The sequence below is a fragment of the Bos taurus genome, chromosome 16 (assembly GCF_002263795.3).
Source record: "Bos taurus isolate L1 Dominette 01449 registration number 42190680 breed Hereford chromosome 16, ARS-UCD2.0, whole genome shotgun sequence".
Lineage (NCBI taxonomy): Eukaryota > Metazoa > Chordata > Mammalia > Artiodactyla > Bovidae > Bos > Bos taurus.
This window is the reverse complement of record NC_037343.1, coordinates 13,222,405-13,249,457: the sequence shown is the minus strand read 5'-3', so window position 1 is coordinate 13,249,457 and position 27,053 is coordinate 13,222,405. Positions and strand designations below refer to the sequence as shown.

General features: G+C 38.8%; 1 long non-coding RNA gene across 2 annotated transcripts in view; it reads right to left on the bottom strand.

Moving 5' to 3' along the window:
- Positions 1–27,053, bottom strand: part of LOC107133223 (uncharacterized) — a 175,795-nt gene that overhangs the window by 74,024 nt on the left and 74,718 nt on the right. For both annotated transcript variants that reach the window (XR_009490820.1, XR_009490821.1), the window contains exon 2: positions 20,894–20,959. This is a non-coding gene — a long non-coding RNA (uncharacterized lncRNA). The remainder of the gene's footprint in view (positions 1–20,893; positions 20,960–27,053) is intronic.

Sequence of the window (27,053 nt, the reverse complement as noted above, 5' to 3'; positions counted from 1 at the left end):
AATTCCATTCACCATTGCAACGGAAAGAATAAAATACTTAGGAATATATCTACCTAAAGAAACTAAAGACCTATATATAGAAAACTATAAAACACTGGTGAAAGAAATCAAAGAGGACACTAATAGATGGAGAAATATACCATGTTCATGGATTGGAAGAATCAATATAGTGAAAATGAGTATACTACCCAAAGCAATTTATAGATTCAACGCAATCCCTATCAAGCTACCAACAGTATTCTTCACAGAGCTAGAACAAATAATTTCACAATTTGTATGGAAATACAAAAAACCTCGAATAGCCAAAGCGATCTTGAGAAAGAAGAATGGAACTGGAGGAATCAACCTACCTGACTTCAGGCTCTATTACAAAGCCACAGTTATCAAGACAGTATGGTACTGGCACAAAGACAGAAATATTGATCAATGGAACAAAATAGAAAGCCCAGAGATAAATCCACGCACATATGGACACCTTATCTTTGACAAAGGAGGCAAGAATATACAATGGATTAAAGACAATCTCTTTAACAAGTGGTGCTGGGAAATCTGGTCAACCACTTGTAAAAGAATGAAACTAGACCACTTTCTAACACCATACACAAAAATAAACTCAAAATAGATTAAAGATCTAAACGTAAGACCAGAAACTATAAAACTCCTAGAGGAGAACATAGGCAAAACACTCTCTGACATACATCACAGCAGGATCCTCTATGACCCACCTCCCAGAATATTGGAAATAAAAGCAAAAATAAACAAATGGGACCTAATTAACCTTAAAAGCTTCTGCACATCAAAGGAAACTATTAGCAAGGTGAAAAGGCAGCCTTCAGAATGGGAGAAAATAATAGCAAATGAAGCAATGGACAAACAACTAATCTCAAAAACATACAAGCAACTCCTACAGCTCAACTCCAGAAAAATAAATGACCCAATCAAAAAATGGGCCAAAGAACTAAATAGACATTTCTCCAAAGAAGACATACAGATGGCTAACAAACACATGAAAAGATGCTCAACATCACTCATTATCAGAGAAATGCAAATCAAAACCACTATGAGGTACCATTTCACAGCAGTCAGAATGGCTGCAACCCATAAGTCTACAAGCAATAAATGCTGGAGAGGGTGTGGAGAAAAGGGAACTCTCTTACACTGTTGGTGGGAATGCAAACTAGTACAGCCACTATGGAGAACAGTGTGGAGATTCCTTAAATAACTGGAAATAGAACTGCCTTATGATCCAGCAATCCCACTGCTGGGCATACACACTGAGGAAACCAGAAGGGAAAGAGACACGTGTACCCCAATGTTCATCGTAGCACTGTTTATAATAGCCAGGACATGGAAGCAACCTAGATGTCCATCAGCAGATGAATGGATAAGAAAGCTATGGTACATATACACAATGGAGTATTACTCAGCCATTAAAAAGAATACATTTGAATCAGTTCTAATGAGATGGATGAAACTGGAACCTATTATACAGAGTGAAGTAAGTCAGAAAGAAAAACACCAATACAGTATACTAACGCATATATATGGAATTTAGAAAGATGGTAACAATAACCCTGTGTACGAGACAGCAAAAGAGACACCAATGTATAGATCAGTCTTATGGACTCTGTGGGAGAGGGAGAGGGTGGGGAGATTTGAAAGAATAGCATTGAAACATGTATAATATCATGTATGAAACGAGTAGCCAGTCCAGGTTCGATGCACGGTACTGGATGCTTGGGGCTGGTGCACTGGGACGACCCAGAGGGAGGGTAGGGGAGGGAGGAGGGTTCAGGACGGGGAACGCAGGTATACCTGTGGTGGATTCATTTCGAAATTTGGCAAAACTAATACAATTATGTAAAGTTTAAAAATAAAATAAAATTTTAGAAAAAAAGAAAGAAACTCTGGGCTGGATGAAGCACAAGCTGGAATCAAAATTGCCTGGAGAAATATCAATAACCTCAGATATGTAGATGACACCACCCTTACAGCAGAAAGCGAAGAAGAACTAAAGAGCCTCTTAATGAAAGTGAAAGAAGAGAAGGAAAAAGTTGGCTTAAAACTCAACATTCAGAAAACTAAGATCATGGCATCTGGTCCCATCACTTCTTGGCAAATAGATGAGGAAACAGTGGAAACAGTGTCAGACTTTATTTTTGGGTGCTCCAAAATCACTGCAGATGGTGATTTTCTGATTTTTCAGTGCGATTTTTCAGTGCCAGGTTGGTCATAACTTAAAAAAGTTATGACCAACCTGCTGCTGCTGCTACTGCTGCTAAGTCGCTTCAGTCGAGTCTGACTCTGTGTGACCCCGTGGACAGCAGCCCACCAGGCTCCTGCGTCCCTGTGATTCTCCAGGCAAGAATACTGGAGTGGGTTGACATTTCCTTCTCCAATGCATGAAAGTCAAAAGTGAAAGTGAAGTCGCTCAGCCATGTCTGACTCTTCGCGACCTCATGGACTGCAGCCTACCAGGCTCCTCTGTCCATGGGATTTTCCAGGCAAAAGTACTGGAGTGGGGTGCCATTACCTTCTCCAATGACCAACCTAGAGAGCATATTAAAAAGCAGAGATATTACTTGCCAGCAAAGGTCCTGTAGTCAAAGCTACAGTTTTACCAGTAGTCATGTATAGACATGAGAGTTGGACTATAAAGAAAGCTGAGCACCAAAGAATTGACGCTTTTGAACTGTGGTGTTGGAGAAGACTCTTGAGAGTCCCTTCGACTGCAAGGAGATCCAACCAGTCCATCCTAAAGAAAATCAGTCCTGAATATACATTGGAAGGACTGATGCTGAAGCTGAAACTCCAATACTTTGGCCACCTGATGGGAAGAGCTGACTTATTTGTAAAGACCCTGATGCTGCAAAAGATTGAAGGTGGGAGGAGAAGGCAACAACAGAGGATGAGATGGTTGGATGGCATCACCGATTTAATGGACATGAATTTGAGTAAATTCCGGGAGTTGGTGACGGACAGGGAGGCTTGGCATGCAGCAGTCCATGGGGTCGCAAAGAGTTGGAAGGACTGAGCTACTAAACTGAACTGGCCAAACTAGAAATTGCCCCTCTACCACCATCAAACACACTCACCTGTAGGACCAGCCACATAACTGACATAGGTCAGTGCTAAATGAAATAAGGGGCCCCTTGTCCCAAAATAAAGACTTGCAAGACAGAAATATCAAAGCATTAAAGAAAGCTCAAGGACTTTCAAGACATGTGGCCTGTGTAACTGACGCTGGCCCTGCTCCTGTATCATCCACCTGGGAACCCACTCTTTTGATTGATTGATATTTTATTGACATTCTCCTATGGAATATCAATTTTCCATGCATTTTTCAACTCCATCTTCAGAGATTTTGCATTTCCTTATGTTAGTTTCTGGTATTCACTAACTTTGTACATGCTCCCTGTACTTGGTTCAGCACACAGTTCTAACTTGATATGTTTTCTATCTTTTTTACCTCATGAATTCCCATGAATTTCCCCTACTTTTTTTCAAATAACAAAATATCTGAAGCCACTCCCTCACCCCTGGCAACAGCTTAAGAAAATAAATGTATCAGCTTTGTTGTATTTCACATAAAGTAAACTAGACCTGTCCAACTCTGAAGCTATTATAAAACCTTGCTGCATGTACATGGATCCATATAAAACTGTACTGAAATGCAACTGGTGGTTTAGTCCAAATTCCTGCTAATTCTGTGGAGACTTTCACTCACTTACTTCACTATAAATTTAATAATAGCTTTTGGGGGAGAAAAATACTGTTTTTAATTTTGGTAGTCAATAATTCATAATTTTTAATCATACGATTATCTACTACTTTTTCCTTTTACTATCACAATAGAAGTTTAAACCAAAGACATTTTTTAACAGTTTAGAACCTAAGCATTCAGCTGAATCACTACAGGGCTAAGTGTTCTGCAGTGCATAATTCTGAACAGCTTTTATAAAGTGCATGCATGCTATTGGAATAGCTTAGCTGCTTCAGAACTGACTATATAATTTTGAGACATAAAAATAAAGACAGAGTTTTATCTGAACATCCTATTTGGCTAAATTTATAGTCTAATGCTTTCCCCTTTAATCAATTTACACTATTTCAATTTTTATAAATCTATCAATAAATAGCATCCTTTTCTCTGCTTGAGTTCGACCCAACTGTGTTAATAAAAATTAATGCAACACAAAATAACTCTTTATAATGAAGACTAGGCTGGAGCATATGACATGTAATTCCAATCAAGAGATCCTCCTCTATCTTCACATTGTGCAAACGGACTGACACATCTCCAGAGCAAGTCCCGACATGGGGGTTTCCAGTTATCTGATGTGCTATAAGAATATTACCCCAAAAGTTTTAAAAGTGAAACAATAAATTCATATGGTCACAGGAGACAGGCTGTGGTTCTTTTAACCCAAGGTATCCATCCATCTAGAGTTGTGGTCTACATTCCCATCACCTGCGAAATGAGAGAAATAGTTTCTTGCAAAGTCTAGTACCAATATTATGACTACTCCTCTAATTCTAATCACTTTTTCTTTAGGAATTCTCTTGGAACTACTGATGGACAGATCAGATTAACTACCAGATGTCTCTGAAATAAGTCAGAATAGAATTTAAAAATAAGGCAAAACTCCAAGCCACTCTATTTTATTACTTATTCCATATTTTTATATTTCCTGTCGTCTGATATAATTTACTATCTATTCTGCAGGGAGATCGAATGACAAGATTAAAATTTTCCAATAATAAAATATCACCTTGATAGAGATGGTCAAAATTTACATATAAGCCTACTTCCGTTATCCAATTCCATTCTGTCTAATACTCATAATCTCTCCCTAGCCCTTACTCTGTCCTGGAGGTGAGAAAGAAAAACCCACAAATCAAACCTTTTTATAACTTAAGTTTAAATAATCAGCAAAATCAAAATCTCTTTCCCTGATGAGTTAAGTATACAAAGAAATTAAAGCCAAAAACATCCTCTTGCATTTCACACTTTATTCCCTCTTGGCCAGAAGACCCTCACATGTTTGTGTAGATTTGTTAGGCTATCTCTCACTAAAGTACTATTTACTAGGAAATTTTTAAGACCTTACAAATTGAATTAATTTCATGTCAAGTTTCTGATGTACCTCAATTTTAAAGAACACTCAAAGATGACAGCATATGCAAAATTAAAATAGAATTAGTCCCATATTCACAAATTTAAAAGCAAGCCAACCCTTTCCCCAAAAGCAGTTCCTCAGGCAAAATAATGTTCTTATAATTTAGCACCCAGACCACCTGACCTGCCTCTTGAGAAATCTGTATGCAGCTCAGGAAGCCACAGTTAGAACTGGACATGGAACAACAGACTGGTTCCAAATAGGAAAAGGAGTACGTCAAGGCTGTATATTGTCACCCTGTTTATTTAACTTATATGCAGAGTACATCATGAGAAACGCTGGACTGGAAGAAACACAAGCTGGAATCAAGATTACCAGGAGAAATATCAGTAACCTCAGATATGCAGATGACACCACCCTTATGGCAGAAAGTGAAGAGGAACTAAAAAGCCTCTTGATGAAAGTGAAAGTGGAGAGTGAAAAAGTTGGCTTAAAGCTCAACATTCAGAAAACGAAGAGCATGGCATCCGGTCCCATCACTTCATGGGAAATAGATGGGGAAACAGTGGAAACAGTGTCAGACTTTATTTTTGGGGGCTCCAAAATCACTGCAGATGGTGACGACAGCCATGAAATTAAAAGACACTTACTCCTTGGAAGGAAAGTTATGACCAACCTAGATAGCATATTCAAAAGCAGAGACATTACTTTGCCAACAAAGGTTTGTCTAGTCAAGGCTATGGTTTTTCCTGTGGTCATGTATGGATGTGAGAGTTGGACTGTGAAGAAGACTGAGTGCCGAAGAATCGATGCTTTTGAACTGTGGTGTTGGAGAAGACTCTTGAGAGTCCCTTGGACTGCAAGGAGATTCAACCAGTCCATTCTGAAGGAGATCAGCCCTGGGATTTCTTTGGAAAGAATGATGCTAAAGCTGAAACTCCAGTACTTTGGCCACCTCATGCGAAGAGTTGATTCATTGGAAAGACTCATGCTGGGAGGGATTGGGGGCAGAAGGAGAAGGGGATGACAGAGGATGAGATGGCTGGATGGCATCACCGACTCGATGGACGTGAGTTTGAGTGAACTCCGGGAGTTGGTGATGGACAGGGAGGTCTGGCGTGCTGTGATTCATGGGGTCGCAAAGAGTCGGACACGACTGAGCGACTGAACTGAACCGAACTGATTGCCAAAGACTAGGGTAGAAACTCCGGAAAAGGTGATGGCACCCCACTCCAGTACTCTTGCCTGGAAAATCCCATGGATGGAGGAGCCTGGTAGGCTGCAGTCCATGGGGTTGCGAAGAGTTGGATACGACTGAGCGACTTCACTTTCACTTTTCATTTTCATGCATTGGAGAAGGAAATGGCAACCCACTCCAGTGTTCTTGCCTGGAGAATCCCAGGGACAGCGGAGCCTGGTGGCCTGTCGTCCATGGGGTTGCACAGAGTCGGAAACGACTGAAGCAACTTAGCAGCAGCAGCAGTTGCAGCAGGGTAGAAACTCAGTAGTTTCTGAGGGAAAGAGGCTTAGGAGACTAAAGTATCAGATAAATCCTCTGTAGGATGTTTTCAAGATCATGGAACTTGTGAACATAAATTTGACTGGAAGAAATACCCCAGCAGAATTTTAATTTTGCCAGTGTGCAAAACCATCTCTAGAAGGAAAAGCCTAATTCTGCATAATGTCTTCTCTCTAAGTGATTGAATGCTACTGACTTCTTGCAAAGCTTAAAAAACAGAATCACAGCAGCTGTGTCATCAGGTTTAAGGACAGCTTTCCTTTAAGCAGAGTCTATGATGTGGATTATTGTCCAGGGATTAATTTGAGGGTATGCTGTCTGGCAAAACTTGAAAGGGCATGAGGAAAGCAGAATAAATCAGGAGAAGAAATTAGGAAAAACTGTGGGTTCAGCTGAAGTTTACACTTAGCTTGACCCAACAGGGTGCTCTGGAAGGTAACAGCAGAGAGGAACACCTGGGAGCTATAGCAGCAGATATTCTCAGCAGCAAGGGAATCTGATAAAAGAGGTCTGGATGGGGCACCAAAAGCATCCACCTCAAAGGGTAAATACAAGTTAGAAGCTTGAAAGAACAGTTTCTAATGATTATTAAAGGCATGTGCCATAAACAGCAATTTTCTATGCAGCAGCTGATCATTTTGATTTTGCAAACCTGTGGAAAGCTATCACTGAACATCTTAAAATGTTGATAGCATATTTTGAATTTTATTTGATATCAAATGAAGATACATGGATAGGAAATTAATGAATCCAGAATCCACCTCCTCTCCAGGAAGTAACTGAAATATAACTATGACTTTGCAGAATACATTGGTGGACCTGGCTACAATAGGCGAATTTTAAAAGTACTGCATTACTTGTTTCTTCTTGAATGAAAGTTAAAATGAATATCAAAGCTTGCTGAAATTGCTTTAAAATCTCTTCTTCCCTTCCTGTTAACATACTTATATGAAACTGATTCCCGCACCATGAGAGTTAAAATCAAGGAGAATGAGAAACAAAGCATAGAAACAGTTTAGATATCACTTGTTGCTGTCGCTCTGTTGTGTCCAGCTCTTTGAAACCCCATGGACTGCAGCATGCCAGGCGCCTCTGTCCCTCAGCGTCTTCCAGAGTTTGATCAAACTCATGTCCATCGAGTCAGCGATGCCACCCAGCCACCTGGTCCTCTGTCATAACCTTCTCCTCCTGCCTTCAATCTTTCTCAGCATCAGAGTCTTTTCTGGCTTTTCACATCAGGTGGCCAAAGTACTGGAGCTTCAGCTTTAGCATCAGTCCTTCCAATGACTATTCAGATTTGGTTTCCTTTAGGATGGACTGGTTTGATCTCTTTTCAGTCCAAGGGACTCTCAAGAGTCTTCTCCAACACCACAGTTCAAAAGCATCAGTTCTTCAGCACTCAGCCTTCTTTATGGTCCAACTCAACATGATTACTGGAAAAATAAGAGCTTTGACTATACAGACCTTTGTTGGCAAAGAAATGTCTCAGTTTTTTAATACACTGTCTATTTTCATCATAGCTTTTCTTCCAAGGAACAAGCATATTTTAATTTCATGGGTGCAGTCACCATCTGCAATAATTTTGGAGCCCCAGAAAATAAAGTCTCTCACCATTTCTATTGTTTCCCCATCTATATGCCATGAACTGATGGGACCAGATGACATGATCTTCTTTTTCTGAATGTTGAGTTTTTAGCCAGATTTATCACTCTCCTCTTTCAGTTTCATCAAGAGTTCCTTTAGTTACTCTTTGCTTTTTCCATAAGGATGTTGTCATCTGCATATCTGATGTTGTTGATATGTTTCCCAGCAATCTCCATTCTAGTTTGTGCTTCCTCCAGCCCAGAATTTCTCATGATGTACTCTGAATATAAATTAAATAAGTGGGGCGACAATATACAGCTTTGACATACTCCTTTCCCAATTTTGAACCAGTCTATTGTTCCATGTCAAGTTCTAACTGTTGCTCGTTGACCTGCATACATTATATATCATTATCCCCTGTAAATGAAATCCCTTACAATTATTCAGTGGAAATAACAAATAGAGTCAAGGGATTAGATCTGATAGAGTACCTGAAGAACTATGGACAGAGGTTCATAACATTGTACAGTATGTGGTGATCAAAACCATCCCTAGGAAAAAGAAATGCAAAAAGGCAAAATGGTTGTCTGAGGAGGCCTTACAAATAGCTGAGAAAAGAAGAGAAGTGAAAAGCAAAGGAAAAAAGAAAAGATACATCCATCTAAATGCAGAGTTCCAAAGAATAGCAAGGAAAGATAAAAAAAAAAAAAAAGCCTTCCTAAGTGAATAAGGCATAGAAATAGAGGAAAACAATAGAATGGGAAAGACTAGAGATCCTTCAAGAAAATTAGAGATACCAAGGGAACATTTCATACAAAGATGGGCACAATAAAGAATGGGAATGGTATGGATCTAACAAAAGCAGAAGATAATAATAAGAGTGGCAAAAATATACACAACTATACTAAAAGATCTCAATAAACTCAGATAACCACAATGGTGTGATCACTCATCTAGAGCCAAACATCTTGGAGTGCAAAGTTAAGTGGGCCTTAGGAAATATCACTAAAAACAAAGCTAGTGAAAGTGATCAAATTCTAGATGAGCTAAATCCTAGAAGATGATGCTATTAAACTGCTGCACTCAATATGTCAGCAAATATGGAAAACTCAGCACTGGCCAAAGGACTGGAAAATGTCAGTTTTCATTCCAACCCCAGAGAAGGGCAATGCCAAAGAATGTTCAAACTACCACACAAATGCACTTATTTCACATGCTAGCAAAGTAACGCTCAAAATTCTCCAAGCTGGCTTCAAAAGTACGTTAACTGAGAACTTCCAGATGTTCAAGTTGGATTCAGAAAAGGTAGAGGAACCAGAGATCAAACTGCCAATATCAAATAGATCATAGAAAAAGAAGAGAATTCCAGAAAAACATCTACTTCTGCTTCACTGACTATGTTAAAGCCTTTGACTATGTGAAAGTGAAGTGACTCAGTCATGTCTGACTCTTTGCAACCCCATAGACTGTAATCTTCCAGGCTCCTCCATCCATGGGATTTTCCAGGCAGGAATACTGGAGTGGATCTTCAGGGGATCTTTCCTACCCAGGGGTCAAACCCGTCTCCTGCACTGCAGGCAGACTCTTTACTATCTGAGCTATCAGGGAACCCCTTTGACTATGTGGATCACAACAAACTGTGGAAAATTCTTCAAGAGATGGGAATACTAGACAATCTTACCTGCCTCCTGAGAAATCTGTATGAAGGTCGAGAAGCAACAGTTAGAACTGGACATGGAACAACAGACTGATTCCAAATTAGAAAAGGAGTACCTCAAGGCTGTATATTGACACCCTGCTTATTTAACTTATATGCAGAGTATATCATGCAAAATGCCAGGCTGGAGGAAGCACAAGCTGGAATCAAGATTGCTGGGAGAAATACCAACAGTCTCTTATATGTAGATGACACCACACTTATGGCAGAAATTGAAGAAGAACTAAAGAGCCTCTTGATGAAACTGAAAGAAGAGGGTGAAAAAGCTGGCTTAAAACTCAACATTCAAAAAATGAAGATCATCATCTCTGGTCCCATCAGTTCACAGCAAATAGATGGGGAAACAATGGAAACGGTGAGAGACTTTATATTCTGTGGCTCCAAAATCATTGCAGATGGTGACTGCAGCCATGAAATTAAAAGATGCTTGCTCCTTGGAAGAAAAGCTACGACAAACCAAGACAGCATATTAAACAGCAAAGACATCACTTTGCCAGCAAACGTCTGTATGGTCAAAGCTGTGGTTTTTCCAGTATTCATGTATGGATGTGAGAGTTGGCTCATAAAGAAGGCTGAGTGCTGAAGAATTGATGCTTTTTATCTGGAGTGTTGGAGAAGACACTTGAGAGTCCCTTGGACTAAAAGGAGATCAAACCAGTCCATCCTAAAGGAAACCAAGTCTGAATATTCATTGGAAGGACTGATGCTAAAGCTGAAACTCCAATACTTTGGCCACTTGATGCAAAGAGCCAACTCATTAGAAAAGACCCTGATGCTGGGAAAGATTAAAGGCAGGAAGAGAAGTTTATGACAGAGGACAAGATGGTTGGATGGCATCCTTGACTCAATGGACATGAATTTAAGCAAGTTCTGGGAGATGATGAAGGACATGGAAGCTTGGCATGCTGCAGTGCATAGGATTGCAAAGACATGAACATGACTGAGTAACTGAACAACAATACCCTATAAGAATTATTCATTCAACCTAAATTAGATAAGTTAGCAAGCAAAAAGAAAAGAAGCTCATTTGTAACTATAAAACTCTTAAATACTGATACACATAGATTGGGTCCAAGAATGATTTTTAGGTGCTTTATATGGGAATCAGTATTTCACATGTAAGTTTTATTGATTCACAACAGAAGACCATAAAGTCATGACTATATAAGTTGAGATTTTCTATATTAATCACATATTCTTCAGGTCTTCATTTCGTTATGGAGGCTCTCGTGTTACGTAAAACTTCTATTACATAAATCTGTAATCTGTTCTCCCATTCAAAAAAAATAAAATGAGATAGAGATATAATCTCTTAAAAAATAATCACATATACAAACAGTTTCAATCAATGCCTTTAAATTAGTAATTTTTTATTTTTCATGGTTTTATGTCTACTTGGAGTCATACATACATATTTTTTCTGTCTAAAAGAACAATCAAATATTAAGTCTTGCATTTTATATGAATTCTCATTCAACTTTGTAAAATAGTTTATTTGCATTGTATTTTACAAAAGTGTGAGCCCAAGACAACTTTGTAGTTCAAAAAAATAAAAACAAAAGCCAAATGTTCTTTTACCAAAGCTACTTTCAGAAGCATCATTCAATGCAATGTGTGAGGATCAGCTTCCTTGAAGTTGAAAAGCAGCTCTCTGCTTCAACTCTTTCTATAAAGTTCAAGTTTCAGCCGCAGTCAACTCGTATTCTGAAGCCAACCAAATCTAACAAAAATCTGTGCTTTTGCTTAGGCCAGCATCAGGCTAAGCACTTCCCACCCCAGCAACCAGCTAAGATCCAACCACCACCACCACCAAGGAATGTTCCTTTTCAGATGCCTCATTGTTCATGCTTTAGCTGAAGCTTACATTTTAAATCCCAGCATCAGAACTAAGAACAATGGTAACCTTTACTGAGAAAGTTATTTTTCCTTTTTCCCCTCATCAAAAGCCCACTCCTCACTCTAAATTGGTTATCCTACTTCTTTCTTTTTCTCTGAAAACAATTAAAGGAATTTAGAATAGAGATGTCTGCATATTTCCACCACAAATTCAAAAACCCAACTTGTTTTCTCTTCAAAAATGGTGAAATTTGTAAGACCAACTCTCTTTGTATGTACAAAAGTTCCATCCATTTTCTTCTCTCAATCACATTTTGTTATATATAATTATGCTTCTGTTTCTTATCTCTTGAATTTTCCTTTCTTGGACTATTTACACATACATTTTCATGCTTCACTCCTTAATATGGCTCCTTGATTCCTCTTACTCCAGCTCATGCCCATTTCCCTGCTCCATTTTCTCTAAAACGAAATTAAATTCAGCTTTTCTCCCAACCAGTCCAAAGTCACTGCCTCAGTAGATAGGCTTCATCTAGCCAAATCCAATGCTTTACTCTTGGTTATCATCTTAAATGATCTCAAGGACCATTGATCTCTTTCACTGAAGCACTTTTTTGATTTGGAATTTCAGACTTGCCACTCTCCCAGTTTCACTTCCTTTTTAAACTTCTTTGCCAGATTCTCCAGACTTATTTCTAAATGTTGGAATGCCCCAGAAGTCTGACTTTGGCCCTTTTTTCTTGCCGTACTGTGTATAATGCCACAATGAACTGAACTGGGTCCTGTGACTTTAAGTATCTTCCATTTCCTGATGGCTCCTAAATTTATTCCACAAACACTGGCACTACCCCTAAAGCCCAGACTTGTACATACATCTACTTAATTAACATCTCCACTTGAATGTCTCTTAAGGATCTCACACTTGGTATTGTAAATTGAACACTTGGATCCCCACACTCTCCAAAATCACTTGATCTCAGTCAGCATTTCTCATTTAATTAAACGGTGCTATAGTTCACTCAGTAGTTCTGACCAACAATTGTGGAGCTGCATTTGACTGATCTCTTTCTCTTACAACCTAATGAAGTGTAGGCAGAAGCCATGAATATCACCTATGGGCCTGGATCATTAAAAACAGTAGCAGGATTTTCTACTCTCTGTCTTTCCCCAGTGAGCCAAGCTAGAGGCCTTACAGTGTCACAAAGACATTTTGGAGGCACCTAGCTCTGTGAAATCCAACTTGGTTGAAAACATTCCAGTACTACATTAGGCTCTTATGTGAATGAGAAACAAACATATGTTGGGTTAAACTACTAAAATTTTGGAATTGTGACAGCAGTGGTCTGTTTTTACTAGTACAGAAGTTCCAACCTAGAAGGATGGTATTACTTAACAACAAAAGCAAAATTGATCATGTGCTACTACTGATGTAGTGGTTAGGAGTCAGGAGACAAATGAACTTAAAAAAGCAAGCTTGAAGAGGGGTGAGTCATACTATTTTGTGGTAAAACATTTAGTAAAAATTCATCTGCAATAACTTGAAATGAAGACCACATACTTACTGAGCCAACAATTTTAAGATAGTGCCTGGAAGAGTCAGAGTGATATTATCCATCAGCTATTCTGAGTTGCTTTTTAGAAGTCATTACAACAAAGGGAGCTGCCAATTTAAAAAGCTGCTGATTTTCAGAAAGAGAGCAAAGGGAATGGAGAAAGTCCACTAATTAAGGGCATGACATGTTTGGAAAAGGTGATTGCTCTGGATCATAAATAGAAAGAGATAAAGCATAAAGAAAACCTTGAAAAACAAAAGTCCAAGGAAGCTTTTAAATTAAGTGACTCCGTTTTGCAGGGAAAAAAATTCAGATTAAGAATATTATCCAAGACTCTTAGTGTCTGTAGCCTCAAGGTGGCTGTGGTTAATCAGAGAGCATGTGGATGGAGATAATATAGGAAAAAGTCAAACTTGGGAAATAATTTTAAGTACAAACTTGTGTTTATTGCCACATGGAACTGTCTGGAAGCAAACAGATAAAAACCTTTCTAACCTTTTGAATAAACTGTATTGCCAAAGAAACAGCAAGTCTAGTCTAAAAACAGTCTATGACTGCTTGTTGAGTCTTAAAACCCTGTACTGAAATAACCCAAGGGTATTTGATAAATCTCCGACAAGAAGCAGGTGTTACAGTTTTATTTCCCCAAAGAGGACACACTCCCTCTTATACATGTTAGCTTTGGCCATGCGGGATAACAGAAGGAAAAGTACTTCCTAAAGAACAGAGGAAGAAACCATGACAAATTTTAAGGGAGTGTTACTAGAGAACAAAATCAGAGTCAAAGGATCTTCTTCTCTCCCCCAATTAGGAGGTTTTCATAATGTGTGCCCAGTAGACTCCAGTAACTTCTATGGAGTAGTGATTGTTCTGGATGGTTTATTCTGCCCTTTCTGGACAACTTTTATTATAATTATCATGTCTTCACTTTATCATTATATACTGGGTATGGAGATGCACATAATTTTTAATAACATGTGTTTTAGGTTCATACCATAAGCAACCTCTAGATCAGACAGAAGTAACTGCTCGTAACATGGAGCACATGGGCCGAGTCATCTGACTTAGGAAGGATGTGTCCTATTTACATAGGAAGAGTACAATGGATGGACTTCCCTGGTGGTTCAGGTGGTAGAGAATCTGCCTTCATGCAGGAGAAGAATAAACTGCAGGAAGATCCCCTGGAGAAGGGAATGGTTACCCACTCCACTATTCTTGCCTGGAGAATTCCATAGATAGAGAAGTCTGGCAGGCTAAAGTCCATGGGGTTGCAAAGAGTTAGACACAACTAAGTAAGTAACACTTTCACTTTCAGTGCAATGGATATTTGGTGGCCAAACAAGCATGAAGTGGCAGAGACTGGCTAGATTTTAAATCTTTATCTCTTTTTCCTGTCTACCAAGCTTGACTATATAGCACAGTTTTGCTTTCTGGAGTAACGAAATTAAGTTCCAGACCAATGGAATAAAGATGGAAGTAACACATACCCTTCTAGTCCTGATTTAAAAGTATACCCCATGCGATCCCCTTTCTCCCTTTCCTTGTTAGGGGCTGCAGTAAAAGGGTTCCGAGGTTCTTTAACAGAATCAAAGGATGGAAGGAACTTAAAGTACTATTGACAAATAGAAACTGGAGAACACAAGCTCTCCATATTCAGAAGACTTGCCTAATCAGAAATTGGGCTACTACTGAAATAAATAAAATATTATTATGCTTGCTATTGAAATGCTGTATTTATTTGTCAGAGCAATTATCTTCTCCACTAATAGGGTACGTGTTCTTATTATTTGTTATTATTATTTTATACTCCATTTATTATACTTTCAACCACCACTTGACTGGAAGTTACTGGAGGGCAAAACAGAGGCTTACTACTTACCTGATAGCTCATTAAACTTTCCTCCAAAACATACTCACTGAAACCTAACCTCTTAAAGCAATAACACATTCTATACCCCATTATGTTGATGGGGATAAATTCAGAGGCATTAGAAGATTGAAATCTGATAAAAATATATATATAACTCTGCTTTATAGATTTTAGAAAGTTGCTAATAAAAGTACTGTCTGCCCACTATTTCAGAGAAGGCAATGGCACCCCACTCCAGTACTCTTGCCTGGAAAATCCCATGGACGGAGGAGCCTGGTAGGCTGTAGTCCATGGGGTCGCTAAGAGTCGGACACGACTGAGCAACTTCACTTTCACTTTTCACTTTCATGCATTGGAGAAGGAAGTGGCAACCCACTCCAGTGTTCTTGCCTGGAGAATCCCAGGGATGGCAGAACCTGGTGGACTGCCGTCTATGGGGTCGCACAGAGTAGGACAAGACTGAAGCGACTTAGCAGCAGCAGCAGCAGCAGCCCACTATTTGGGCAAAATCTGTTAGATTTTGGTGTGATGGTGGCTTGGGAAAAACAAAGAAAAAGACAAACCTAAAGATGAAGGTGCTATCAGGTGAAACAAAGACAATTTCAATTTATTTAATTGAAGTTGTCAGCATAATTCTCATCCCAAAGAGATATAAAAGCATTAAATCCTATTGATAAATCTTGAACTTAGATGTTAGGACTAAAAATTAAATTAAATCCTGCCATCATGTACTTATTTGTAGCAGTCCCCATTCATATAGTGCAACCGCATGCATGATGAATTCCTGTGTCATATTCTTTCAACAGTTCTTGTTAAATTATCTGATTTCTATAAAAGAAGCCAAACTGTAATTAACTTCTGTGTTTAAAGAGCTTTCACATATACTTCCAAACCTATGTTACTATTACCATTTTGAATAATTTCTGAAAATTTCTTCTACAAAATTTTTTTAAATAAGCTACATGTTTAGAACACTCATATATTTTATATGGGAAAGGCATGAATTTATTACAGGTGATCTGCCATTAATGACATGGCATTTCACCATTAATGACATGACATTTCACCTAATTGAGAAATCTGCCTAAAATAATATTTTATTGTAGTGAAAATAGAAGCTGGAAAACAAAGGGAACTTCTGAGTCAGTTATTATGAACTATATGATTTCTTTTCCATGGGCTATAATCTCCATTCAAATCAAAAGTATAAGATGAAATAACTCTCAAATTCTTTCATATAATTAATTCCACAAGGACGATTTTTGGGGATACATAATTCAAGTCATTTGTGGTTTTAAATTTAGTGTGAAAGAGAAGTGTCTGGAAATCTAGTGGACAGATTCTGAAGGCAGCAGAGATCACTGGAACTGGTGACTACTCTCAGCAAGCGTCTACCTGGGCCACTTGAGATCATGGCATTCAGCCCACAGCTGATGTCTAATTCTTATCCAGTTGGTTGGGAAGGAGATCAGCCCTGGGATTTCTTTGGAAGGAAGGATGCTAAAGCTGAAACTCCAGTACTTTGGCCACCTCATGCGAAGAGTTGACTCATTGGAAAAGACTCTGATGCTGGGAGGGATTGGGGGCAGGAGGAGAAGGGGATGACAGAGGATGAGATGGCTGGATGGCATCACTGACTCGATGGACATGAGTCTCAGTGAACTCCGGGATTTGGTGATGGACAGGGTCGCAAAGAATCGGACACGACTGAGCGACTGATCTGATCTGATCTGATCTGAACCTCATTTCCAAAACACTTCCTTTAACTTCTCTTAGACCCTATAAAAATTATCTTGGAAGCTAATCAAACCCTGTAGTAAATGAGTGAAAACTGTCAGTTTCAAGGAAGGCAAGTGAAATTATGGGTATAAACTTTCTCTTAAGTATAATTGAATGAATAAAGTTAGTATCTACACTTCAAATACCCAGCGACTATGAAGATTTTGTTCTATTCTACTGGTAGGTAGTGTCATCCAAATCTGGTGTTAAAAACTAAGAAATAAGAAACACATTGGATGTTATTTAATCAAGCCAGGTACAGGGGATGGTTAATCTCTTCATCCGAGCACAGACATGGTCAGTAACAAACACGCTTAATGCCAAATGATCAGAGGAGAAGCTAGGCTAGAATTTGTTCAGAAGACCAGGCACCCAGATGGTGGAAGGGAAGGGGGTGTCAGACAACTCCTTTAGATCAAAACAGTACCTGGAGTTGAGTATGGCAATCAGCCTGGGGTAGAAATTGAGATGCTGATAAAATACCAGCTGGGCACAGTCAGAAACAACACTAGCCAAAACTCATCTCTCTGATAACAGGGGCTAGCCCTGCTTCATCTTTATGTCCCCAGAGCACTAGGAATTGTCAACGTGCCTGTGAATGAACTAAGAAGAAAGAATTGGTATCTCAGGAGAAATATGCAAACACAGAACATTTAAACTCGGGCTTTCATTGGTAACTTCAATCTGCCTGTAAGTCTGATTTGATCTTCAAAAGATCTCTCCTGATAGCAGAATTTTAGTTTCAATGGAGTAATATCTATATTTCATTCTCAGAAACCAAGGGTTTTCTTATCATGCAAATATTTATCAAAAGTCAGAAGAAACGTTCACTTTTCAAGGAAAATTAAATTATGCCATGTAATCCTTTTAAATAAAGATGAGTCAAGGCCTGGATAGTAATCATGCAACTGATTTACAGGAAGAACACAGGAAGCAGTCTTTCCACAACCACTGGCTTTCTGTCTCTCCCTCTCTCAAGCATCATTACGAACAAAGCTAGTGAAGGTGATGGAATTCCAGCTGAGCTATTAGATGTCCTAAAAGATGATGCTGTTAAAGTGCTGTTCATAGTGAATTTAAATACAGTGAAAATGAAAGTGAAGTCGCTCAGTCGTGTCCAACTCTTTGAGACCCCATGGACTGTAGCCTACCAGGCTCCTCCCCTCCATGGGATTCTCCAGGCAAGAGTACTGGAGTGGGTTGGCATTTCCTTCTCCAGGGGATCTTCCTGACCCAGGGATCAAACCCAGGTCTCCCACATTCCAGGCAGACACTTTAACCTCTGAGCCAATGCATTTGTTCATAGTGAAGCATCACTACAAACAAAGCTAGTGGAGGTGACGGAGTTCCAGCTGAGTTATTTCAAGTCCTGAAAGATGATGCTGTGAAAGTGCTGCACTCAATATCCCAGCAAATTTGGAAAACTCAGCAGTGGCCACAGGACTGGAAAAGGTTAGTTTTCATTCCAATCCCAAAGAAAGGCAATGCCAAAGAATGTTCAGACTACTGCACAATTGCACTCATCTCACATGCTAGCAAAGCAGTGCTCAAAGTTCTCCAAGCTAGACTTCAGTACGTGAACTAACAACTTCCGGATGTTTAAGCTGGATTTAGAAAAGGCTGAGGAACCAGAGATCAAATTGCCAACATTCACAGGATCATAGAAAGAGCAAGAGAATTCCAGAAAAACATCTGCTCTATTGACTATGCCAAAGCCTTTGACTATGTGGATCACAACAAACTGTGGAAAATTCTTAAAGAAATGGGAATACCAGACCACCTGACCTGCTTCCTGAGAAATCTACATGCAGGTCAAGAAGCTAACAGTTAGAACCAGACATGGAACAATGGACTGGTTTCAAATCAGGAAAGGAGTACATCAAGGCTGTATATTGTCACCCTGCTTATTTAACTTCTATGCAGAGTACATCATGTGAAATGCTAGGCTGGATGAAACATAAGCTGGAATCAAAAATGTCAGGAGAAATATCAATAACCTCAGATATGCAGATGACACCATCCTTATGGCAGAAAGCAAAGAGGAACTAAGGAGCCTCATGATAAAAGTGAAAGAGGAGAGTGAAAAAGCTGGCTTAAAACTCAACATTCAGAAAACTAAGATCATGGCATCCAGTTACATCACTTCATAGCAAACAGATGGGGAAACAATGCAAACAGTGACAGACTTTATTTTTCTGGCCTCCAAAATCGCTGCAGATGGTGACTGCAGCCATGAAGTTAAAAGACACTTGCTCCTTAAAAGAAAAGTTATGACCAACCTAGACAGCACATTCAAAAGCAGAGACATTACTTTGTCGACAAAGGTCCATTTAGTCAAAGCTATGGTTTTTCCAATAGTCATGTATGGATGTGAGAGTTGGACCTTAAAGAAAGCTGAGCACCAAAGCACTGATGCTTTTGAACTGTAGTGTTGGAGAAGACTCTTGAGAGTCCCTTGGACTGCAAGGAGATCAAACCAGCCAATCCTAAAGGAAATCAACCCTGAATATTCAATGGAAGAACTAATGCTGAAGCTGAAGCTCCAATAGTTTGGTCACCTGATACAAACAACTGAATCACTGGAAAAGACCCTGATGCTGGGAAAGACTGAAGGCGGGAGGAGGAGACAACAGAGGAAGAGATGATTGGATGACATCACCGACTTGATTGACATGAGTTTGAACAGGCTCTGGGAGTTGGCGATGGACAGGGAAGCTTGGCATGCTGCAGTCCACGGCGTCCCTAAGAGTCAGACATAACTGAGCAACTGAACAGAACTCCCTCTCTCATCTTGTACCTGTGTATGCATGTGCTTGGAGTTAACACTGGAGTTTGTTAAATGCATTTTTGTTGTTGTTTTTGGCTAGGATTCTTAAAAGCTGGTGGTAAATAAACCACTAACCAATGCAGGAGACTTAAGAGACACGGGTTCGATCCTGGGGTTGGGAAGATTTTCTTGGAGAAGGACATAGCAACCCACTTCAGTATTCTTGCCTGGAGAGTCCCATGGACAGAGGAGGCTGGCAGGCTACAGTCCATAGTGTCACAAAGAGTTGGACATGACTGAAGCAACTTAGCACACAGCACACTTGAAGGATGTATCAGATAGAGAACAAGTAAGAGTGATAAATAAAATTTAGAAATCAGGATACAAATTATGTGACTATATGTTTTCTGATATAGCATATTACAGATAATACTAAATAAACTTAGCAAAATTTAGACATTTGTAGACTAAAAGTTACATCTACAAAAGCAAACAAATCCTTCCTATAATAAAATATGTTTTTTGAAGACCAGATTATGGGCATAGGATAGTAGTGTATTACTAATAAGTTAAAAGGGAAAATATATTAGTAAGTTGAATAAAGAATTACTAAATTTACATTGGAACCAACCATGCAGAAGACTGACACATAGTAGATGAGTGTCATCTAACTTATTATAAAGGTGACAGATAAAATGAATCAATCTGTCAATTATTACAAGGATTATTCTTCTGTTCCCATGTGTACACACATAGTAATATTACTTAGTATCATCCTTTAAAAATATAAATCCTTACAAAAAATTCTGCCAGGTTAATCTAGTTTTCTAACAGAAAATTGCCTAGTAGTTAAACAATACATTTTGTATCGCTTCCCAAAATCTTTCAAACTAAAGTCTAAGTCCTATCTTCCTCAATTTTGATTAAAACTGAGAGAGTTTAAAATTGCCCTTCATTTTGTTCTTCACTGAGATAAAACTGGAAAAAAAAATTAGCAGGTAAATTAAATTTCATAAAAGCCACAAACAGTTGCTGATGTATCACCTTATATTAGGAGCAGTGAATGATGCATAGACTTTTCTAAATTCAAAGCTAACAAATTAAATTGTGAAGTTTTACTTAATATTGTCCAACTGTTACACATTTACCTGGAGAAGTGGAAGTCTCATCTTTTACTTGGAAATGTACAGTTTGCAAAAATGCAGATAAAACATCTGAAAGAAAAGAAAAAAATAGTATATCCAATCATCCATTTATTCTAGTTACTCATAGAAATAGTAGTATATCTAGAAGTTCAGATATTTTTAAAAAGTAGAGGTAAATATAAGAACATTCTACACATTTTATGCTAGCTATATCATTTATTTTTAGACACCTAAACTTGCAAAAGTCCAGGTGGAATTCTCAGTTTATTCAAATACTTAGACAGTCAAATTTTATTAGCCCTGAAAAACAGATAGCAAGTTAACCTACAAAGTCAGAAAAATTTCCCCATTTGCTAGTGAAAACTGCCTTACTATGTAAAAGACACCTATAATCCTTTATATCTTTATTTTTAAAAATATTCTGAATTATTCATTTGTTTTACTATTCATTAAATAAATTCCTTTGGTTTCCATGATATCATCCTCTTACTTGTTGTCTACTATTTTGAACTGTGGTGTTGGAGAAGACTCCTGAGAGTCCCTTGGACTGCAAGGAGATCCAACCAGTCCATTCTGAAGGAGATCAGCCCTGGGATTTCTTTGCAAAGATTGATACTAAAGCTGAAACTCCAGTACTTTGACCACCTCATGCGAAGAGTTGACTCATTGGAAAAGCCTCTGATGCTGGGAGGGATTGGGGGCAGGAGGAAAAGGAGACAACAGAGAATGAGATGGCTGGATGGCATCACCAACTCGTTGGAGGTGAGTTTGAGTGAACTCCGGGAGTTGGTGATGGACAGGGAGGCCTGGAGTGCTGTGATTCATGGGGTCGCAAAGAGTCAGACACGACTGAGTGACTGAACTGAATTTTCACTGTTTATCCTCATACATCTGTATTTCCTTTTTTTCTCTGCTTGTGTAATTTATTTTTTTCAGCATTTTTGTCTTGGCTACACTGATTTTTCTCACTCTATGTCAGTCAGTCAGTTGTTTGTAATAAAAATGGTACATTTGGAAATTTTGTTGGGGCATTATTGCTTGTCCCAAAACTAGAAGTATGTTTGATTGGCAGGAACCAGTCTGTCCTGCTGTCAATGGGGTAGTCCTTGAAACAGAAGATGGCTCAGAGCCTGAACAACTTTAAAAAGTTTCACCAGACACTCAAGGGAGTAAACATGCTTTTATATTCTGGGGTGAGCATCTACCTCCACTTTATGCATAAAGTCCAGCTGATGCTTAACTTAGGATACAACTGTAATTTCTTTTGTTTGGAACAATTACCTGAAATACCTGAAGTCTCCTTCCTTTTCTTCATTTGCTCCCTGCAAAGCAAGTCTGACACTAAATACACAGAGTTGGGTCAAACTTGACTAAGAGTATGTGTGTGTATGTGCTCCAGTCATTCAGTCATGTCCATCTCTTTTGTGACCCCAGGACTGTGGTCCCCCAGGCTCCTCTGTCCATGGGATTCTCCAGGCAAGAATATTGAAGTGGGTTGCCATTTTCTTTTCCAGGGGATCTTCCTGATCCAGGGATCCAACCCAGGTCTCCCAGGTTTGGAACTGCAGGCATATTCTTTACTGTCTGAGCCACCAGAGAAGCCCCCACTACCCTTGAGTTTCAATAATTCTCTAGAAAAACTCACACAACTTAGGAATGTGCAGTACTTCCAACTACAGTTTTTATTGTAACAGAAAAGTATACAAGTCAGAGCCAGCTAAAGGGGAGATGCATAAGATGAGGTCTGGGTGGGTTCCAAACGCTAATACATCAGCATCTTGTCACACTGATGTGTGATAGTACACACTCAGAGTGCGGTTAACTGGAAGCTCACCCAAGCCTCCCAGTCTAGACTTTTTATTGGGATTTATTCACACAGGCACACAGGACTGAATCATTGGCCAGGTAGTTAACTCAGCGTCCTGCCCTCTCCCTCCCTGATGTCAATCAGACATCAAATAGCTCAAATCCTTCTAATTACAAGGCTGGGTCGTTCTAATATGGTCACCCACATCCTGAGTCATCTCATTAACATAAATTATGCCCCCCATCTAATTAGCATAACCTCAGGACTGGCCTGAGTGTACATTGGGGCAAAACTAAGGCACTCTTGTCATTCCTGAAATTCCAAGAATTTGGAGGCTCTGTTCCAGAACCAGGGGCAAAGACTAGACAATTCTTTATTACACAACACTCCTTATTATCTTTCCTTATGTCAGACTTTCATCATCTTTCCAAAGTGTTGTTTTCATTTAAATAATGCTCCTACCTCCAACTTGGTTCTGATTCATATCTGTGGTCTGCAATCCTGCCAGAGAAATCTAGCTAAAAAGGAATCTGAATGATGTCATTCCTCTCTTTAAAGTCCTTTAACGGTGCCCTGAATTTAACAAAGAAATCTAGGCTCCTTTGTATAGCACAGAGCACTCTCTGAGAGCTTCACTGCCAAGTTCTCTAGTCTTACACTGCTGCTGTTGCTAAGTCACTTCAGTTGTGTCCGACTCTGTGCAACCCCATAGATGGCAGCTCACCAGGCTCCCCCATCCCTGGGATTCTCCAGGCAAGAGCACTGGAGTGGGTTGCCATTTCCTTCTCCAACTCATGAAAGTGAAAAGTGAAAGTGAAGTCGCTCAGTCGCATCTGACCCTCAGCGACCCCATGGACTGCAGCCTTCCAGGCTCCTCCGTCCATGGGATTTTCCAGGCAAGAGGACTGGAGTGGGGTGCCACTGCCTTCTCCCTCTAGTCTTATACACATCTCAAACTACTTTATCCTCTTAAAAGAACTCATCTAATTGTATATCCCTACTAAAGTAACTGACATTCCTCTCTTGGGTGCCGTTGCTTATTCTATGTTCATTTTTAGAAGACCTTTCCCTTCCTCCACTCCTAACTGTCTGCATAACTCCTTATTAAGTAAGACTCAGATTAGGTGAAATTAAATCTTTCTTGTTCTATCCACTTTGGGTGAATTTCCATTATTTTCTCTTCGCTTGAGGCTCTGTACATTTTTTTTTTTTTGGCAAATTATTTTCTTGTAAAAATTATTCATGCAAATGTCCACACTGAAAAATGCCCTTGTGGGTTTGTAAGAAGAAACCACATATTCAAGTGAGCATTATGGCTTCCAGCCTACCATCAAAGGTGGTCATGTCATATGTTTAAGTTCTGATCTAAGAGATACAAAAAATGTTATGTAAGACTTCTAAGAAGTGTCCTCAGTATGATGATCCCATCCTCTACCTTCTTTTCTCTGGTGAAAGTGAGAATATGCAGACTGGAACCAAAGGTACCATAAAGTGGAAGTCACGTGTAATGGAAGGTGGCATGACCAACAAAAAGAATTATGTAATGGATAATTACTGTATTTATCATCTTTGGACTAACTACTTGATATATATATTTTTTCTCTCATAAGAGAGAAATAAATGTTTATCTTGTTGAACAGCTATTATTTGGTCACTCCAGCCAAATTCAATACTGATTGCTATTCTTCTCACAAAGCATAAGCTCTTATTATTATCTTATTTTCCAGGAACAAGAAGGATAGCTAGTATGTACTCAATAACTGTTCACTGAAATGAAACAAAATATAGATGTAAAAGCAACTGATTTATATTCATAAGGAGAGACAATGAAGTACTTGTCCAATTCTTTATAATAGATTAAGTCCACTGAAATAGGTGTTTGGATAATGACAATTTTAGGTTTCAAGTATGTAAAATAAATACATAAAATTGGCCAAATGAATAACGATCTGTTAGATAAAAATTACACATTTGGAAAGCTGACCAAGATACTCAAAGGGCAAAATATATTATAAAATTAATAACATATTTGTATATTTCAATAGAAGTGGCTAATTTAGTATTGGAAAGTTTAAGGTAAAAACACTATTAATCAATATTCCAATTAGAGAAAAAACACTTCAGTTTATTTATTTTCTTTGCATTCAGTGTGGTATATCTTTGCCAATGTCAAATCCAATGTTTACTTCTTTTGGCTTCTCCTCTATCATTCCGTCTTTGTTTTCCTCTACTTCACAAACTCTCTACTCAGGCTTGATTGCTGGTTCTTCTGTTTCTGCTCAGACCCCAAGAACTGGAGTACCCTGCTGCTGCTGCTAAGTCACTTCAGTCGTGTCCGACTCTGTGTGACCCCATAGACGGCAGCCCACCAGGCTCCCCCATCCCTGGGATTCTCCAGGCAAGAACACTGGAGTGGGTTGCCATTTCCTTCTCCAATGCATGGAAGTGAAAAGTGAAAGTGAAGTCTCTCAGTCGTGTCCAACTCTTAGCGACCCCATGGACTGCAGCCTACCAGGCTCCTCTGTCCATGGGATTTTCCAGGCAGGAGTACTGGAGTGGGGTGCCATTGCCTTCTCCTAAGTCCTTCCTATTATACCCACACTCCCAGGAATCTCACATGGGCCCACAGCATTAGCTATCATTCATCTGTAAGTCTGTATCTACTAAATTGGTGTTTCTACCCTGGACCTAATCTGAAATTCTAGATTTGTCTATCCAAATTGCTACTTTAAAACCCAGTAGTCATCTAAGACTTACCATGTTCAAAAGGGAATTACTGAAATCCTACAGAAACTGACTTCCCCAAACAAATCTTTTATTTATTTTTTTTCTAGATTCAGTTTTCTTTTTAATTTTATTTTTAAACTTTACATAATTGTATTAGTTTTGCCAAATATCATGTTACTTTTCAGTAGACATTCATTCAGTAACTCATGTCAAAAACTAGATCATGTTTCTGATGTGCTTTAGTCATCATATCCATTTATACTTCATGCAAGATTTAACTTTAAAAAAATCTACATTTCTTGAATATATCCAGTTCTTTCCATCTAATCTATAATTATTCTAAATCAAACCAACATCTCACTCACCTGGACCACTAAAATAGGATCTTACACAAAGTCATCTTTTATTTTGTTCTAGGACTCCTGGTCTACCTTACAAACCATTCTCCATATGTCAGCCAACATTATGGTTTTTAAATGTATAAAAGAACATGCCATTTCTCTACTTAAAATCAGACATTTATTAAATGTTGAAAAAGAATAAATCTGAGTGGGAAAATTCTAAGTGAATATAACAAATGTAGCAGGTTTGAACTGGGTCAGATTTGAGCAAAATGCTAACTTGGTATCAGACAATGCTCACTTTATGAAGTACAACCACAGAGAAAGTATTTCATCTCATTGAAATGTTGATTCTTATTGGGTATACATGATCATAGAAGTGAAAGTGTTAATCTCTCGGTCGTGTCCAATCCTTCGCAACCTCACGACTATAGCTGGTCAGGATGGGTAGCCATTCCTTTCTCCAGCAGATCTTCCTGACTCAGGAATTAAAACTGAGTCTTCTGCACTACAGGCAGATTCTTTAAGATGATACTGAATAAATGCACCAACATCACTTTCCAGAGCAAGAAACTATTCACAGATCTCATAAAGTGTGAAAGATTAAGTTGGCTATAAAAATCAAATATAATGTCTATTTCTTAATAACATGGAACACATTATTACAAATAGACTGATTATTCTAGTCTTAATAAAAGGAAGATGAAAATTATAAAACAGCTGAATTAAAAAACATTAAAAATTCCTTATATATCACTGATATATATTTACAAAATATTACTTCAACACCAGCAATAAAGTCATATACCTTATTCATATCAATGAATGAAGTTGGTGAATTGTGGAACATTATCACACACAAAAACAATCCATCAAATATAGACTGTAAAAGGACAATAATCTTTTGCTAACATTGAATTATATGCTAACAATGAATAAAATTGATGACTTGGTTTCTCATTTATTGCTTACTTATTAGCTTGACCTGCTGCTGCTGCTGCTGCTGCTAAGTCGCTTCAGTTGTGTCCGACTCTGTGCAACCCCATAGGTGGCAGCCCACCAGGCTCTCCCGTCCCTGGGATTCTCCAGGCAGGAACACTGGAGTGGGTTGCCATTTCCTTCTCCAATGCAAGAAAATGAAAAGTCAAAGTGAAGTCACTTATTTGTGTCCGACTCTTCACGACCCCATGGACTGCAGTCAACCAGGTTCCTCTGTCCATGGGATTTTCCAGGCAAGAGTGCTGGAGTGGGGTGCCATCGCATTCTCCAATTAGCTTGACCTATTTCT